General features: G+C 43.8%; 1 long non-coding RNA gene across 2 annotated transcripts in view; it reads left to right on the plus strand.

Annotated features, from left to right (window-relative positions):
* Positions 1-11,511: 11,511 nt before the first annotated feature.
* Positions 11,512-18,913, plus strand: part of LOC112547521 (uncharacterized) — a 35,800-nt gene continuing 28,398 nt past the window's right edge. For both annotated transcript variants that reach the window (XR_003091289.3, XR_012903321.2), the window contains exon 1: positions 11,512-11,651. This is a non-coding gene — a long non-coding RNA (uncharacterized LOC112547521). The remainder of the gene's footprint in view (positions 11,652-18,913) is intronic.

The following is an 18,913-nucleotide window of genomic DNA, read 5'->3' on the forward strand; positions in this document are numbered from 1 at the left end:
CCACATTTTTCACTAAAAATGGGCCTATCTACAAGTTTAAACTCATGTTAGCTGTTCTTTTGATCCATACGACGTTTCTCTATAACAGCATTCTCTGCATCTTCCTTTTCGTTGTTGATATTTTGTTTTTATCATTTAAATTGAAAGCCAATAGAGTCCTATTATGCTAGGTACTTACACACAAAAGAAATCTCAGAGGGACAGTCATAGAACACACAGAATCATAGAACACTAGAACTGGAAGAGATCGAGAGGTCATTGAGTCAAGTCCCTTGCCTTCACAGCAGGACCCAGTACAATCTAGCCCATCCCTGATAGATGTCTCTTACCTGTTCTTAAATATCTCCAGTGATGGAGATTCCACAACCTCCCTAGGCAATTCATTCCAGTGTTTAACCACCCTGACAGTTAAGAACTTTCTTATAATGTCCAACCTAAACCTCCCTTGCTGCAGTTTAAGCCCATTGCTTCTTGTTCTATCCTCAGAAGCTAAAGAGAACAATTTTTCTCCTTCCTCCTTGTGACATCCTTTTAGATACCTGAAAACTGCTATCATGTCCCCTCTCAGTCTTCCCCTTTCCAAACTAAACAAGCCCAATTCTTTCAGTCTTCCTTCATAGGCCATGTTCTCTAGACCTTTAATCATTCTTGTTGCTCTTCGCTAGACCTTCTCCAATTTCTCCACATCTTTCTTGAAATGTGGTGCCCAGAACTGGACACAATACTCCAATGGAGGCCTGATCAGTGCAGAGTAGAGCGGAAGAATGACTTCTCATGTCTTGTTAATCAGTCATGTGAATCTGTATCTGCTGGGCACAAGGAACATTTGCCCTCCTCCACCCACTCACACACACGGCAAACCCAGGCATGCTGGAAGCAGACAGTCAAGGGGGACATGCCCCTTCACTTTTAAAAGGGGTTATGCCATGCGTGTCCTCCTCTTTTTAAACATGGGCATAGTAATGAGGCCAGAGGAGTCAACAGCCTGGCCAGGCCTCTAGTCAAGGCAGGGGGGCCCTACTCCTACTTGAGTGGGGACTTGAGCAGAAGGATTGGAGCTGGGGTTAGGTAGCCCTCAGTACCACCTGGAGAGTGTCGTGCCTCCACCAGGCTCCCAGAAATGCCTGGAGTACTCCCCATGGCACTCTAGCAGCAATTCAAAGGGCCTGGGGCTCTGGCCACCTCCGCAGCCATAGTACCAGGGAGCCCCCCATCCTCCCGTCAGCAGGCTTGCTTTGGGCAATCATGGAACAGCAGGGCCTGCACTTTGTGGCAGTGGACCTGAGAAGTAAAAGGGCTGAATTGGGCCCTAGCCACCCCTTGCCACAAGGGGCCTCTCATAACTCCTCCTTTCTCCACCCTCCGGCCAAGCAGGTGGGAGTCAGAGCCAGGACATAGTGAGAGCTGCTAAGGGGGTCCTGTTGCTGTGAGGAGCTCTGGAACCTCCACCTGCCTGGGGCAGGTAAGGACATAGGACAGGCACTACTCTCAAGCACCCCACTCATGGCAGGTGGGGAGAGTTCAGGGATTCCCAAACTGCTCTTACACCAGCCACTCCAGCCAGGACCACAGTTCAAGAGCCCCTGCACCCCTCCACACACACTTCTACAGAGGTTCAGACACTCCTGCAGGAGTCTGCACATAATGGCTACGTCTACACTGGCCCCTTTTCCGGAAGGGGCATGTAAATTTCACCTATCGTCGTAGGGAAATCCGCGGGGGATTTAAATATCCCCCGCGGCATTTAAATAAAAATGTCCGCCGCTTTTTTCCGGCTTTTAAAAAAGCCGGAAAAGAGCGTCTACACTGGCCCCGATCCTCCGGAAAAAGCGCCCTTTTCCGGAGGCTCTTATTCCTACTTCAAAGTAGGAATAAGAGCCTCCGGAAAAGGGCGCTTTTTCCGGAGGATCGGGGCCAGTGTAGACGCTCTTTTCCGGCTTTTTTAAAAGCCGGAAAAAAGCGGCGGACATTTTTATTTAAATGCCGCGGGGGATATTTAAATCCCCCGCGGATTTCCCTACGACGATAGGTGAAATTTACATGCCCCTTCCGGAAAAGGGGCCAGTGTAGACGTAGCCATTATGTGTAGGGCCCTTGCCTAGGGGACCTACCCAAACTGCTATTGTACCTGGGACCTCTAGAACTTAGCGTAGGAGCCTCTATAGCTTGAGCTATAAAGCCAGCTGACTCCCAACTTAGGCTGTAGAGCTCCTTTGTTCTTATCTCTTGCTTTAAGTTGTCTAACTGCCACTACATGGGACAGTGACCCACACTAGGTGTGTAGGTTAGACACGTGTCAATTGAGTAAATATGTTCCTTTAGTGATATTGTATCTCTATCAGAGATCTAACTATTTTATATGTATCTCAAGTCCTGAGAAGACTAAAATCTGGCATGTGCCATACCAGAGGGATTATAAAGAGGATTAAACACCATGCCAAACATGAGGGAGGTCAGCAAGCCCATTCCCGATTCACTTTCCGACACATTTCAATTTAAGTGAATTAGTTAAGGTTTTTAGTTTTCCTGCTTGATTACTAGAGAGTGAAGGAAGCGTTTGTGGCTAGAGAGTACTTTGTACATCTATTGCACTGCCCAAGACACAACAGGATTCTATTGGAATATTGCTCTATGGTTTTATAGAGGGATTCCTTTTTGAAGCTTTCAGGGTTTGTAACACACACACTCGATAATCCTCACAAAACCACTGTAAGGGAGGTAAGTAGGAAAGAGCAGAACACATCACTGGCTTGCTCCCTCATGGCTGGACATGGCATAGCACCTCTTTCTTCATCTAGCACTCCTAGATAACAGTTGCTTGGCTCTGTCGTAGTCTCTTCAGGATACGGCCTTCTGGCCGGGGCACTATAGAGTTTCGCCCTTTCTAGAATAAAGATGGAATCCAATACATTAAATTTAAGTGCTCAAAACTTCACCCCTTCCCAGGCTCACTCATCCACACTCATAACCCTTTCCTGGGTCATCTTCCTTCTCTTGTATAAGGCTTTGTCCAGTGGTTCCTCGTTCCCAATCAGTTGTCTTTCTCCTCCTTGTAGCCAGGAGTTTCTACACCACATTTTCCAGTGGCCAATAGGGAAGTCCACAACCCTTCTCTCTTTCCTTTAGTTTCCAGTACAGGGATATTGTAACAGCCAGCTAATGTTTGCTTCCTCAGACTCCTTGCTATATTAGCCTTCCTTCATCCTTAGGAAATCAGAGAGCAACTGCCAAGCTCTTTCCCTTATCTGGTCTTCCTCCTTTATGCTCCTTACCTTCAACTGGGCTGATATTCAGTTGAATCTGACCCAACCTCCAGATGCAACCAAATACCTTAGCCAGATAGAGTTAACCTATTTAGTAACAATGGGCAATTCTTTCCAAACACACATACACATCTGGCACACTACAGAACATTCTATTATCTTTATTTTACTGATGATGAAATGGAAACAGATGTTTTGCTTCAGGTCACAGTCTAGAACAGAGGTGAGAACAAGTCCTATCCCTTCTCTTAATTCAGCCATGGAAGTTAGCTACAAGATTAGTCCCACCCAAGCTGCCAATAGTTTTTTTTTTTTTTAAAAAGAGTCCATGGAACAGCTGTACCTCTCTCAACAAACACTTAAATGAACAATCTTTTTCTACTTAGGTATGACATACAGGGCCTGTTTTGCAAAGGACACAACCAAGTCCTGGAATGCAGAATGACTCAAACATATAAAATAGTATTTTCAGTGCCAAACAGTCAATTTGAGCATCTATAAGACAGATTTGGAAATCCTATCAAGGATACACACTTGAAAAAAAAATTGGGCTGTCCATGATAGTGGAAATCAAAGAATTTGGAAACAAATCAATTAAATTCTGCATCAATATAATTTCTTTTGTTGCCAGTTTTGTTCCTGAGCATTAACTTACTAAGGATTTTAACTCAACAAATCCAATAAAGGCCAATCATTTAAAACACAAAAACGATCCCCAAACCCTCTTCCCTTTTCCCCCACCAGCTTATTCACAATCATATTTTAACTTCTAGGGATAAATCATTCTATTCTCACTCACTGTTGGCATTCCCCATCATAATCTCTTCCATCAAAATGATTGCTTTGCAAAGAGTAATTTTTTTCCTGCCATAGGATATTCAGCAGCTGTTTTAGCCAATGAATCTAATCAACATGCTGCAGTGAGCTAAATTACTACAAATGTGAGACTGATTGAAATTAGTGAGTCCTAACATTTGATCCTAGTATGAGAAAATGAGGTTTTGCAAATTTAAACACAAAGCAATCTCAACAAGCTACAGAAGAATAATGGTCTGAGACAATTGGGTTGTGCTGTCAATGTTGGATAAATTAATAAAACAGGGGCCAGAGGCTTGTAGGGCCCTAGCTATTACAAAGGTACGCTCATTTGGTGGTAAGATGAAGCAGAGTACTCCATCAGAATGGGAAAGTGAATAAGCAGTACAAGTAATAGACAGCTTTATATGGAAATAACTGTATAAACACTCCAGTTTGTACTGATTTAACTGTTTTAGTTAAAAAGAGAGTCACACCTCTAAATGATAGTTATATTAGTCCAAAAACTGTTTGTTTAGAGCAGATCTGAGTAGCCCCTTACTCTGCCAGAAGTCTCAGTGGAGCAATTTGCAAACAAAGGCTGAGTCAACACACTTTGTGCCAGTATTACTGTGCTGGTTAGAGGTGTGGTTTTTCATTGAAATGGTTATGCCATTAAAACCTTTTGCCATCCTTTCTTGAATGTTTAGAAAGTGGCTCCCCTATAGTGGTTGCAGCTGTGAATATCAGTGAATGTAGCTTTAAATATCCATAAATGTGGTGTCAATATTATTTGCTGGATGCTGTGGGGTTTTTTTTTTTTTAATCCCTAACAAGAATGTCAGCTTAGCAGACATGGCAGCCCTTCCTTTTCCCGAGATATCATTAAGCATAAGCATTCTGAAGGTTACTCCACTGTCAGCTCAGAAGATTGACCTTGATGTCCTGTCCTTTAAAATAATCTTTAAAATCCATCATCTGCAAACTAAATTTGTCAGAAACCTAATTAGTAACAGAGAAAATGAACAAACAAGCTAGAGGGAAAGAATCTCCTGCAGGTGGCCAGAGCTTCCCTGAATAATTCCTTGTGCAATGGTCATGCTTCAGAAATTTAATTCTCCATAATTTCATTTGGAATGGGAAAAAAAACCACAAGTAAAGTGATATAGGATTTCATTTAGATTTTGACAGGCACATTCATCTAAACTTTGTCTGTAATAGCTGAAGCTACTGTACATTGCTTCCAAAACATTTAGGGCTGTGACACAAACAGCAATACAACATATGGGACCTTCTCTGAATGTATGTCCTCTATTTTTGTCCACCAAGAAGCAGCAAAAAAAAAAAAAAAAAAAAGTCTCCCTGCTGCCAAGTTGATTTTATTAATCTGATTTCTGTGGTACTTCAGGCTTGATTGCTTTCCGATTCTTGTTTATTATAAGTGGTATTAAAGTAGCTGAAATTACAGCTACTGTTCAGAAAACAAAGGGGAGACCACATGAACCTCCAGTGGGTGGCATGTTTCATTGCTTTAATTAAAAGTTGTTCTAAAAAGCCAAACACTTTGGTTGTAATTTAATGTCCCTTGAGTGCAAAAAGTGCATTTTGCCACTCAGACCATTTGGACACTTTTTTTATTTGCCCTCATAACTTTTCACAATCTATCTGGCTTATTCACACTGAGGCACCAGACTAATTAAAAGACTTGAAATTTCTTGAAACACCTATAATTTCAGCCTTGAAACTCCTTGGAACCATGATTACCACTGTGTAATACTTTAACAATCACCCATTTTAGATTAGTGCACCTGCAGATGAGCAATTCTCAGAGGCATGTAGGGGAACTAGGTTCCCCACTCCAGCTGGTTTTTCATGAAAATTGGATATCTAACTTCACTTTGTGCCTTAACTAAGTGAAAACAGTCTCCCCCTTGATTGCCCATCCCACATGAGCTGTCAGCAAGCTTACCTTGTCTGTGCTCCATGCCATGTGATACCTAGGGAAGGATTACTTTATATATGGTCATTGTGGCCAGAAACTGCTAGGTCATTCCTTCAGCGAATGATCAGCCAATAATAATAATTTGCATCTTCTCTATCAGCTCCATGTAGCCTAGACACTCTAATTGACTCTTTCTTTCCCTCTTTTTTCCCCCTCTTCTTTTTCCTTCTCTTATCCCCCCCTCCCCTATTTATTTAGAAACTAGACCTTTAATAACTCCATTCATCTAAAGAAGTGGGTTGTGCCCACAAAAGCTCATGATACCACCTACATGTTTTGTTAGTCTTTAAGGTGCTGCCAGACTATTCATTGTTTTTAAAGTTTTTCCAGCCAATAGTTTATTCTGGCAATGTATCTCTTGCAAGGGGATATTCCACTTTCACACTCTACTTCCCTCTATTACCATCCAATTGCTCCAAAGGCATAGGTCAGAGCTGTTGTTGTAAGGAGTCTCGTAGTTATCTGTTTATAATTTTAGGGCTTCCCCCCCCCCCCCCGAGATCTAGCCAAAAAGGGAAGCATCATCAAGCATGTGTGGCCTGTTATTGTCTCCAGTAAGCAGCAGTGGTTCTTGCTCACTCGCTAGTATATTATACAATTCTCTATGAGACTTAAATTTTTGCTAGAAAAATCAATACAGTATGCATCAATGGCATTTTCTCTTGTGACAGCAGTATTGTGAACACCATTCATACCACAATATTAATATGGGTGGACCATGGAAGTTGTGCGAGATCTAGATCCATATTAGACTGAAAATAGGGTGCATGTTAAACATTCTCGGTTAGAAGAAGTAAGCGTAAACAGCACTCGGTTTCCGTTTTCATACTAGCAGAATCTTGTGATTTGCTTTTGACTAGTGGAAATTTCACAGGCTCAGGTGTTCTTTGCATCTAAGCAGGAACTGAAAAATAGACTTTCTCCAAGTTTAGATCCATCCTGGAACCAAAAACCACAGGGATAAATTGATCTGGAAAGTCAAATGTGAAAACTACTAAAATTCAAAGTGTTTGGGACTGAAGTTTCCGGTTTTGGATCTATTCTGCTGTTTTTATCAGCAGCTGTATCCCTTGAAGCCAAAGTTTTGGCTAGAGAGAGTGGTATGCCTTAACACAGAGAATCCAGCCTGCTAGCCCTTCAGTTACACAGTCTCTTAGGGTGAATAGGAATGTAAATGTCCCAAGATCAAAGCTTTGTGAAAGGTCAGCCCCCAATCACCAAAACTTTCCATTACCAAAGGGAGTGAGTCACTGCTGGGCTCTGTGTTTGCCAAATCCTTCTCTGGAGGTCAGAACTGTGCAAACCTTACAATTTTCACCTGCTGAAATCTGAACAGGGAAATGAGGCACTCAGCTGATTTAATCTTCCCTCTAGTTAATCTTTCCCCTAGGACTCACAAACCCATCCCCTTAAACCACAAAATAAAAATCAGAGTCAGAACCATTCCTTCCCTTTTCAGAGGGCACCCAGGGGATGTAGCACAGCCAAAATATCTTCATTTGCTAGCAGGTACATTCCTGGTGACAGAGGGTGGGTAATTGCTTCCATAAAGTAAGCACCCTGAGGGCATGATAAAATCAGCACAAGGCCTAAATCTTGCAGTCCTTACTCAGACAAAACAAACAACTGCCTTCAAAAAGGAGTTTTGCCCCCCCAAAATTGCACAGGATTTGATGCACCGTTCCTGGAAACCTGCTATCAGTTCAGTGAGCTACTGTTTCTTTATCCCTGGAATTTTCTCATTTGATGCAACCAAAGCTAACAGTGGCCCCAGTGCTTCACGCTTTCCCATATAGGGACCCACAGCCCACAGTGTAAGGCAAGGACATGCAGTACATGGGCTTAATTCAAGTTACTTTAGGACTTCCGCAGCTTCAAATGCCATTTCCTTACTATGAGCTATTTACCTGCAAAAAGGGCACAATGTTGACCAAACCAAGTGTGTTTCTTTCAGATGATTTCATCATAAGTCTTTGCAACTATAATGCAGCTACTGTACAAAATATATGTTGGAACCATATCTGATGGTCTGAAATATTATCTGCCATCCTCCAAAAAATAATGGCTAAAAACCATATTAATTAAGAGCCCCTTTAAGGCTCTCACTCAAAGGTTCTCAAACTTTATTGCATCAGGACTTCTTTCTGACAACAATAATGACTACATGGCACCATGACTACAGGGCACGGAATAAAGCCCTTTTCCGAAGGATCTCTTATTCTTTGAAGTAGGAATAAGAGATCCTCCGGAAAAGGGCTTTATTCCGGAGGATCGCGCCAGTCTAGACGCTGTTTTTCCGGCTTTTCCCCAAGCCGGCAAAAAAAGCGGCGGACATGTTTATTTAAATCCCCCGCGGATTTCCCTATTCTGACTTACCTGCTTTGCATGACTATTCCGGAGAAGGGGCCAGTCTAGACGTAGCCTAGCTGTCTTGTGATTCAAAAGGAAGAGAATAATTACCTCAAATAATAATAATTGACAAATAATTGGACAATACAGACTAATTAAGCATATCTTAAGTAATAGAATTAATGTGCAAATTCACATATATTAGATAAATCAGATTCAATACAGTTTTGACATAAATTCTTCTACATATTTTAGAAATGTGAATCTGTCTGTCCATCTGTGAGTCTGTTTGTTCCAGAATTCCTCCTAAATAGTAAGAGCTAGAATAACCAAATTTGATGCACAGCTTCCTCTTATCATAACTTAAAGTAAGGTCAGGGTTTGATTGTACCAAGACAATGGGATGTTCCTGGAATTCGATTGTTTCTCATAAAATGGAAAGGGAGGTGTCTGGTAGAAGGGACCGTTATACTGCAGAATAACTATGGGGGGGGGGCAGTAAGGATCCAGAAATGGGGACCAGGACAGCTATAACCCCATTTGGCCAGCAGGGGGCAGGAGTGGGGAAAGGAACAGGTATCTACTATATACCTGTTCTGCAAACCTCAATTTGTGTAGCTTTTTCCGCCTCTTTTTTCAGAAGAGGCTTTTCCAACATTTGGCCCGTCTACATTGGACCAAATGTTGGACTCACCCCCTGCCTTTTTCAGAACATCCCTTTTTCCTCGTAAAACAAGGTTTACAGGGATGCCAAAAAAGCACGTCTGCTCTTCTGAAAAAAATTTCAGAAGAGCAGATGCGTTCCCCTGGATGTGGCAGAGTTTTTCTGGAATACCAGAGTGTAGACATAGCCTCAGAGAGTTTGTCTGTTTGTGTTTCTGTTTATCTGTCATGGGCAGGCATGTCTCATCTGGCCCCAAACTGTGGGGACTGCCTGAATACTGAACCCCTCAGCTACAGCCCCACCCCAGAACAATAATTTAAATGAAGAAACACAAAACTTATTGGCTAGGTCTAGACTGGCAAGTTTTCCCACAAAAGCAACTGCTTTTGCGGAAAAACTTGCCAGTTGTCTACACTGGCAGCTTGAATTTCCGCAAGAACACTGACGATCTCATGTAAGAAATCAATGCTTCTTGCGGAAATACTATGCTGCTCCTGTTCGGGCAAAAGTCCTTTTGCGCAAAAGCTTTTGTGCAAAAGGGCCAGTGTAGACAGCTCAGATTTGTTTTGTGCAAAAAAAACCCCGATCGCAAAAATGGTGATTGGGGCTTTCTTGCGCAAAACCGCGTCTAGATTGGCACGGACGCTTTTCCGCAAAAATGCTTTTGCGGAAAAGTGTCCGTGCCAATCTAGATGCTCTTTTCCGCAAATGCTTTTAACGGAAAACTTTTCTGTTAAAAGCATTTGCGGAAAATCATGCCAGTCTAGACGTAGCCATTGAGTTAAGGACCCAAGCAATGCTGGGTAAATCTTCTTCTGTTAAAATATAATGGAGCTAAATATTGTTGCTGAGAAGGTTTGAGGAAGGGATTGATCAGATAGAAATTACACTTCCTTAAGATTCGGGGTTCAAATGATTGAAGATTTATACTACCCTTGGAACAAGAAGCACATTTTCCTCTAGGTTTGTACAGCATTTGTCACATGGACAGCTATGACTGCACCATAAATAATCATTAGGGTTGGGACTGAGTTACAAGGTTTTGATCAAGACCCAGAGAGCTATTGTGATTGCTGGAGCAGAGATGTGGTGGTTTGATGCAGCGAAGGAAGGAAGGGAAGGAGATTTTTGTGAAGTTTGAAAGCTCTTACTAGAAAGTCAGCTAGCAAAATAATGTAGCTGCTCCTCTGTATCACTTTCTATAAAAGCTTTGAAAATCTGTGAGAAGTGATTGGATTAAGTGAGGTAAGATTCACTTCAGCTAAAGATAGTCCTAGAAAGTTCAGGGACTCAGCCATCCTGGTCACTTAATGCAGGGATGGGGAACCTAAGGCCTGGGGGCCAGATGCAGGGGCTCCCCCCAAGCATTTGGGAGTACATGCTGGCACTCCAGCCCACCTGCCATCTCACTATAAAGCGGGAGTGCACAAACTCTACTAACCTGTACCCCCCTAGGCTCTGGTGTGTGAAGAGAATGTAGGAAGTGTCTTTCTCCTGGTCAGTTGGGGGCCTCGTCAGTGAGGGTTTGGTTTTCCTTTTTTCCTTCTCACTTGTGTGTAGCCCCCGACTGATTTTTCGGTGGGTCAGTGGCTCCACCCCTGACTTAATGGCTGGGGGCTGCTGAGAGGAATGTGCATAGTAATGGCTCTTTGCACACCTTCTGAGAGTTTCAAAGCACATTCTCTGCAGTTGCAAGCACAAAGTGCTAGCGTGAGCACAGGCCTGGCCTTGCTTCCAATATGCCCCCTGTAATTGTGCCTCATAGCGCTGGCCAACCTTACCACTCTGTGTGTGAGCTTTGGCTCCAGCATGGATGCTCTAGAGGAAAGGGATTTCCCCTCTGCTCTGTCCGACATCTCATACACTCACAAACAGGGCCAACCACAGTTTGCCTGTCATGGCACTCCTGTTTGGTAGACACGTCTATAGATCCTGTGTTCTGCTTAGCTCAGGGACTGCTAGTACTATAGGGAGACTACCCAGCCGCAAGAAAATAAGATGGAGGCAGTGCCATGTAGGTTGCAGAGGAACTGAAGGAGGCAGGATGTATGGGGGTATCTTACCCCCTCCCCAAAGACAGCACAGCTGACCCTGTGCCCTGGTCAGCTGGGGGCCACGTCAGTGAGGGTTTGGTTTTCCTTTTTTCCTTCTCACTTGTGTGTGGCCCCCAAATGATTTTTCTGGCATCATCCCCTCCCCCCCACTCCCAGCACTGCTCTGTTCCTAAAGGACACAGTCTGGCCTTTAGTAAACATCTGCAAGAGGATGTACCTGCTAAATTGCATAAGGAATACTAAGGCATGGCAGCATGTGTTAAATAGCCTTCAACACAATGCACATCTATAATAGGCTAACATTAGAATCTATATACACTATGATATCATCTGCCTGCATCACATCCCCACTGTGACAATCCTCATCTCTCAGAAGCTAAAAAAACTGGGCCAGATCCGGAGCTGCTGTAAGTCTGGGTAGGTCCCTTGACTTCAGTGGAGCTACAGTGATTTACATCAGCTGAGGAGCTAACACTTTGTCCTTGTTTATACAAAATGTCCTCAAGTCCAGCAGCTTAACACAGGTAAACTTTTCAATGACTAATAACCATTTTTAAAATATGGGTTTTTTATATCCAGATTTATTGACATTTCTGTCTGAGGGAAAAATTCTTAGGTTCAGAAAAGCTTTTGTAAAGCACCTCTCTGCAAGTAATCTGCAGGATCTGCAGTAATCTTACAGGAAAGCCGTAGAACTGATGGAAAAACAAACCTGCCCAAAAAAAGGCTTAACAATGACATTTTTATTGTGTGTGTAAACATTTAGACATGGGATTGTACCTTTCTGAAAGGAGCTAAAATATTAAACAGCCTAAACCCCCACTACTGAATTATACATAAAGAAAGCTGACCCAGAGTTACACTATGTCTATCAAACTCAAGAGCTTCCCAGCACACAGTCATGGTTTGTCAGGCTTGATAGGCAAGTGGTTAAATACAATGTCAGACTGTATTGTTATCCAGTGCAGCTCATGGATCACGAATTAGTAGATTAGTAACATTGTCAAATCCAGCAAAATATTGGCAATGATTTGAATAATTTTCCATCATTTAGATTCCTGATTTTTTTTATGTTAAGTTTCCTTGGCAGTGAATGAAAAACCAACCACGTATGAAAATACTGCTTTTGTTTTTATGATTTGGCATGTGCAGAGCAATAATATATGGCTTATTCATGGCTGAAAAATACTAAGTGCTTTGGCTCTCCACACCTCCTGGATTGGTAGTGAACCCCTTGGAGTCAGTGGTCTCCAGCAGGCCTTCCTTCCTCTTCCCACCTGGTCCCGCACTACCTGACCAAATGTATTTCTGACACCAGCCACCACAAGGGAGGGCAGCAGCCACAGCTGGAGTAGTGGTAGCAGCACCAGGCCCTCTTTCTGGCTCCTTTACAGTGCGGGATAACATCAAAACTCTTTTCTCCTACTGGTGCACATTACTACTTGCTCTTCTGCTTCCTGTCTCTTCCAGCCTACAGCGCCCAATCATATATCTTACTAATCTCATCTCCCTCTTACATCCTTTTCCAGATTGTAACCAATGGACTAGTTTGCCTTTGTTATATTTACTGTGATTCTGTTCCTGCTTCATTATTATATTCTGCTTTGCATTAGATTCAGCAGTAATGCAAGTAACCTACAGACTTGTATCCTGTATAACATTAGCTTCGGCCAGTTAGTATAAATCTTGAGGCCTGTAATATCTAAACAAATAAGTTTTGTACAGACTGACAACCCAATGAAAAACCCCAAGTTATTGGGGAGTGGAAAAGAGAGGTTAAGTGCAACTGTAGATGTAATGTATCCGATACAGACACCATTCTGTATGTACTACAGGAAGAGGAATAAGTAATCGTCATCATGCCTAGTGAGGTTCACTAAGTAAAAGACAGGTTTATCACTCCCATGGCACATCAGGTCATATTGCATCACCACTTTTTAAGTCAAACTGAAATAATGATTATTATATTATAACCTTTGGTTAAGACTTTGATTAGTCTGTAATTAGATATCACTGAATTAGGCCAGATATGATGTCTGAGTAGAAATTAATAAAATTGACTAAAACACCATTATAACTGAAGTGCATTTTTGAATGCGGATAAAACAGCGAGGCATTTAAAGAAACCTCTGTGGAAAATTAAGTAATTCAAGGTGTTCAGTACATCCAATAACCTTGCCATGCAGGATACAGGGTTACATAATTTAGCAGTTGTGCTGCCTTACACTCTGGTTTTTAACAGTCATTTGATCCCAAGTACCTTGTCTCGTGTTTGAAAATTTCACAGTTCAGTGCAAAATAAATTGATTTTTTTACTAGGTCAGCTGTGGTGACAACCATTGATTTAAGAAGCTTATCACAACATAAGACTAAATGCTATTTCTAAGCTCCAGCTCTTTAAAGAGTTCCCAGAAGAGAGACCACAGCAATACAAACCGACTCTTCCTGACATATATATAAAAGAGATCTGAATTCTGGGAGCATAATAGAACAAGAAGATTAGTTTGTGTTATTTGGTAGCATTTTTATGGAACACCAAATGTTATTTACTTCCTAATCTGCCCACAAAATACAAAGAATTGCTGCTCCGAGCTCTTTCAATGATAATATGAATGACTCACTTTAGTTACATATGCCCTCAAGTAACCTAAAGATATATTTTAAACCATTTAAACACATTTAAAATAGATCATTCTCTTCTCCTTAAGGATGCCTACATTGTTTGCAGGGAGCTATATTACACTGTACAATTCTACACCTTCTACACAATACGTGTTAAAGCACATATTTAGCCAAGTCCAAAGCATGAACTATCAGTATTATCTGGCATTATTAAAAGTATCCCTACTAATGTTTCACTTCTATCATCCCCCGTTGGGTTATTTGTTCGTTTTCATTTTAAGTCTTCTTCCAGGCTGTCCCTTATTTTAGAACAGCTTCCAATTAATACACCCAGTCCTAACTTCACTGATTCAAAAAGACCCATTTGTTCCATGATGCATTTTGATTATGCTTAAAGATGGACCAAAACCAAATCCTCAGATACTTATGTTCAGCTCTTTCCTTTGTAGGGGGCTAAACCAAAATCGTAACCAAACTCCCCCAGATGTTGGAAGAGTCTGGATGTGAATCAGAATACAAACTCTGGCTCTGACCTCTTTTAATTATAAGGACTGTCTATGTGACAGAGTGGTCTCGGTCCCAAGGTCTCCTGCTGGAGGTTTTATGGCTTTGTCACCCTGCCCCAGAAAAGAGCAGTAGAGAAGTCCTTCAGGCTCCCTGAAGAAGCCAATAGGGGCCCAGCAAGCTAGTATAAAGAAAGCTGCTGGGTCAGAGCCAGTTCACTTCTCGTTGGAGCTGTATGAGTGTAGTTGGCTGGCAAAGCCCCAAACAGGGTGGTACATCCAGGAGCTAATGAGAGGGAGCCCTGTATTGGTGCTGGGACTCTATTTGGAAAAAACCCTGAGGTAAAGGAAAAGATGCTGCAGGGCATTATTGCAGCAGTGGAACTTAAATGAACGAAGACAACAGAGAGTTGCTATCTACAGGGTCCCTGGGTCAGGACTCAGAGTAGCGGGTGGGCCTGGGTTGCCTCAAAACCCCTTAGCCACTAGGGGGAAGTGGCCTAGCTACTGAGTCACCCCAAAGGAGGAACTGAAGCATAATGGCCCAGCTAGAGAGCTGTAGTAAGGAAGCCCCGAGGGAACAAGGACATTATCTCCAAAGCATCCCCGGGATGCTGCTGTATCCCGAAGCAGGAAGAAGCAGAGAGGAAGTACAGACATATGCAGCCAGCCAAAGGGTGCACTCATGACACAAGAGTGTCACACTCCACCAGCACATTTTGCATTACATTGTTCTGTGCTATGACTCAAGGTGGCTAGGCCTATGGGGCAAGGTCTCTGCACAGTGCTGCCTGTGCTTACTGCACAATAGACATAATGACTGAGCGAATGTGGTTCTTCTCTGGAAAGAAACCCTATAAAAATAACACTCTGGAGCTCAATAGCTGTTTTTCATTGACTTCAGATCAAGTTAATTCCCTTTACAAGTGAAGGTGTGGGTTTTTCCTCACTGTCTAAATCATAGACTCACTATGGACTCTCGTCGAACTGAGCTCATTTCTGTCTTGCCCAATATCACCAGTAATATAGGTTCTGCAACCTACATTCTGTCCTAAGTCACACCTGTCCACAATGGAGTAATTATGTCCAAAATGTTGCCGGGGAGAGGAGGAGAGACATGCCCCCACCATAAAATCACCCCTGCCACAGCAGCCAAAAGAAAAAGTTCTAACAAGTGATTTTGCCCATCTTTTTAAACAAAAACTAGGACATATCTCCATCTCAAAGTGTTTACTTTGCTCTTCTCCTGCCTGTCTTCCTCTGGTGTGGTCTTTGGTTGTTCCTGTCCTATGTGGTAGCAAGCTCTGGGTGCTAAGGTGAGTTTTAACTCTCCTGCTCAAATACTTACTGTCTCCTCTCCTCTACAGATTTGTCTCTGTGTGAAAACTTCTCAGACTCACCTGTTTCACACAAATTCCCCAATGTGTCCTCCTCCCTCTCATCCAAGTCACCTCTCTCTCCTCTTGCTTCTGAGACTTTTGTCCCCAAAATCCCATCTAGTCTCTCTTCCCAGATCCCCCTCACACTTGCCCATTTCCTCAACTCACCTTAATTTCTTTCACCCCACCACTAACCCTTCTCTATATCCTGACATCATCTTCTTCCTTTCCCAGTTCCACTGAGAGCTGTCCCTTAGACTGTGTCACCCCCTAATGGCTGGCACTTCGCCTCCATCTCCTGGTTAGGATTAGAAATTTCTTAATACCAGGCACTACAGGCTCTCCCTGCCTCCTCCCAGTCACTTGTTTTCCCCTGCTTCTGCTCCTCTGACCCTTTCCTGCCCTCTAGGGAGCTGGATTGGAACTGCCTGCCTGCCTACAAGATGCAGGTTGTAGGTGGACCTGGCTGAGAAGGGTGGCTCAGGTCAGTGACATGATGCCCAGCTCCAGCCTCGGGGCAAGGCTGCCAGGGAGTGGGGCATGGGCTGGTGGTGTTGCATTTGCAGGCAGCATCCTCCACCTCATTCCAGCATTCCTGCAGGTGGTAATCAGATTTTTGGTGTCCAGCCAGGACTTCTGACTGGACATCCTACATGTCCCCCTAGACTTTCCAGTAGAAAACCAAGCACCTGGCAACCTTACTCCTGGTGCCTATCCCCTCATAATTGCCCCTTAGTGCCTGTGTCATACCCTTGGGCTGTGTCTACACTGGCATGAATTTCCGGAACTGCTTAAAACGGAATACTATTCCGTTTTAAGTTTTTCTGGAAAAGGAGCATCTACATTGGCAGGCTGCTTTTCCGGAAAAGCCATTTTTCCGGAAAAGCATCTGTGGCCAATGTAGACACGCTTTTCCAGAAAAGAGCCCTGATCGTCATTTTCGTGATCGGGGCTTTTTTCCGGAAAAGACTACTGGGCTGTCTACACTGGCCCTTTTCCAGAACAGTGTTCCGGAATAAGGACTTATGCCCGAGCGGGAGCAGAATAGTTTTTCCGGAATAGCGGCTGATTTTGTACAGTAGAGCGTCATTGCTTTTCCGGAAATTCAAGGGCCAGTGTAGACAGCTAGCAGCTTATTCCGGAAAAGCGGCTGATTTTCCGGAATAAGTGGCCCAGTGTAGACACAGCCTTGGTGCCTGCCTCCCCAGTGGTGTCTCCTAGAACCATTTTGTCTCCTAATTAATGCCTCCCCCCAAAGGTGTCACCAGTGTCTATGCCATACTAGAGGGCTGTGTCTACACTGGCATGAATTTCCGGAAATGCTTAAAACGGAATACTATTCCATTTTCAGTTTTTCCGGAAAAGGAGCATCTACATTGGCAGGCTGCTTTTCCGGAAAATCCCTTTTTCCGGAAAAGCGTCTGTGGCCAATGTAGACACGCTTTTCCGGAAAAGAGACCCGATCGCCATTTTCGCGATCAGGGTTTTTTTCCGGAAAAGACTTCTGGGCTGTCTACACTGGCCCTTTTCCGGAACAGTGTTCCGGAATAAGGACTTATGCCCAAGCGGGAGCAGAATAGTTTTTCCGGAATAGCGGCTGATTTTGTACAGTAGAGCATCGTTGCTTTTCCGGAAATTCAAGGGCCAGTGTAGACAGCTCGCAGCTTATTCCGGAAAAGCGACTGATTTTCCGGAATAAGTGGCCCAGTGTAGACACAGCCGAGATGTTTCTCAATGCCCATGTTACCTCCTAGTGCCCATTCCAGCTGTGCTCCCCAGCTTTCCCTTCCAGCTCTTCCATAACTGTCCCCTGAAGGAACTACAGTTGCTGCACATCCACATCCCTCCAGCTCTACAGTGGCAGAGGCCAATTGTAACAGTCTCCTTCTGCTAGAGCTATTAACAGCTAAACATGTGATCAGCAGCCTGCAGGAGTAGAAGAGAGGAGAGAAATAGGATGCCAAGCCCAGCTGCAGTAAGACACCTCAATCCCTTTCCATCCCTCCTCTTCAGTCTGCCAAAAGTTGTAGGAAGGCCTTAACTGTTCTTTCTCCCTCTCCCCATATGAAAGCTGGGGAGGGAGATGTCTTCCAAGCCTCCCTTATTACACCCACGTCTGTGCAACTTCATTATCTCCAACGGAGTTACATAGGTGTAAACTTTGCTGATAATGCATCACAGAGAATGCATTTTAATACAGCCAGATGTAGTTATATATCTAGGAACAAGGAGTGCAGACCACAGCTACAGAGTGGGGGACTCTTGATGGGAAATCAGTGACTCTGAAAAGAATTTAGCAAGTCATTGTAGATAAATATCTCAGTATAATCTCCCAGGGTATGTCTACACTACAGCACTAATTCGAACTAACTTAGTTCGACTTAGTTAATTCGAACTAAGCTAATTCGAACTAACGGATCCAGACTAAAAAACTAGTTCGAATTAGCGTTTTGCTAATTCGAACTAGCATGTCCACATTAAGTGGACCCTGAACCGGGGTTAAGGATAGCCAGAAAAGTGCCGGCAGGGCATCAGATGAGGACTTAGAGCGTGGAGCTGCTGCCTCAGGCTAGCCGAGGGCTGTGCTTAAAGGGACCCGACTCCCACCCCGGACAGACAGTTCTCAGGGGTGCCCCACTTGCAAAGCAGTCCTGGCTTGGATTGCCCGGAGTACCCACACTGGGCACATCACAGCACTCGGCCATCAGACCGGCTGCACTTGCCGCAGGCTGCCATCTGGGGAGAGGGGACAATTGGGGGGCTGCAGGAGAGCTTCCACCCCCAGAAGCCCACAGAGCCAGCCCAGTCCTCCCCATCGGGGGCTCGTACCCCATTCCTCCCTCACCTCCTTCCACTTACCCCTCCCTAGCCCCCCTTCCTGATGTACTAAATAAAGAAAACGTGTGGTCAAAAATAGAATCTCTCTTTATTGAACAAAACTCGGGGAGACTGGGAAAAGGAGGTGGGAGAGGGGAGGGCAACTACAATGATAAGAGGTTTGGAACAGGTCCCATATGAAGAGAGGTTAAAGAGACTGGGACTTTTCAGTTTAGAAAAGAGGAGACTGAGGGGGGATAGGATAGAGGTCTATAAAAGCATGAGTGGGGTGGAGAGGGTGCATCAAGAAAAGTTCTTCATTAGTTCCCATAACAGAAGGACTAGAGGACACCAAAGGAAAGGAGTGGGTAGCAGGCTTCAAACTAGTAACAGAAAGTTGTTCTTCACAAAGCAAAGAGTCAACCTGTGGAACTCCTTGCTGCAGGAGGCTGTGAAGGCTAGAAC

The sequence above is a fragment of the Pelodiscus sinensis genome, chromosome 5 (assembly GCF_052426305.1).
Source record: "Pelodiscus sinensis isolate ZL-2025 chromosome 5, ASM5242630v1, whole genome shotgun sequence".
Lineage (NCBI taxonomy): Eukaryota > Metazoa > Chordata > Testudines > Trionychidae > Pelodiscus > Pelodiscus sinensis.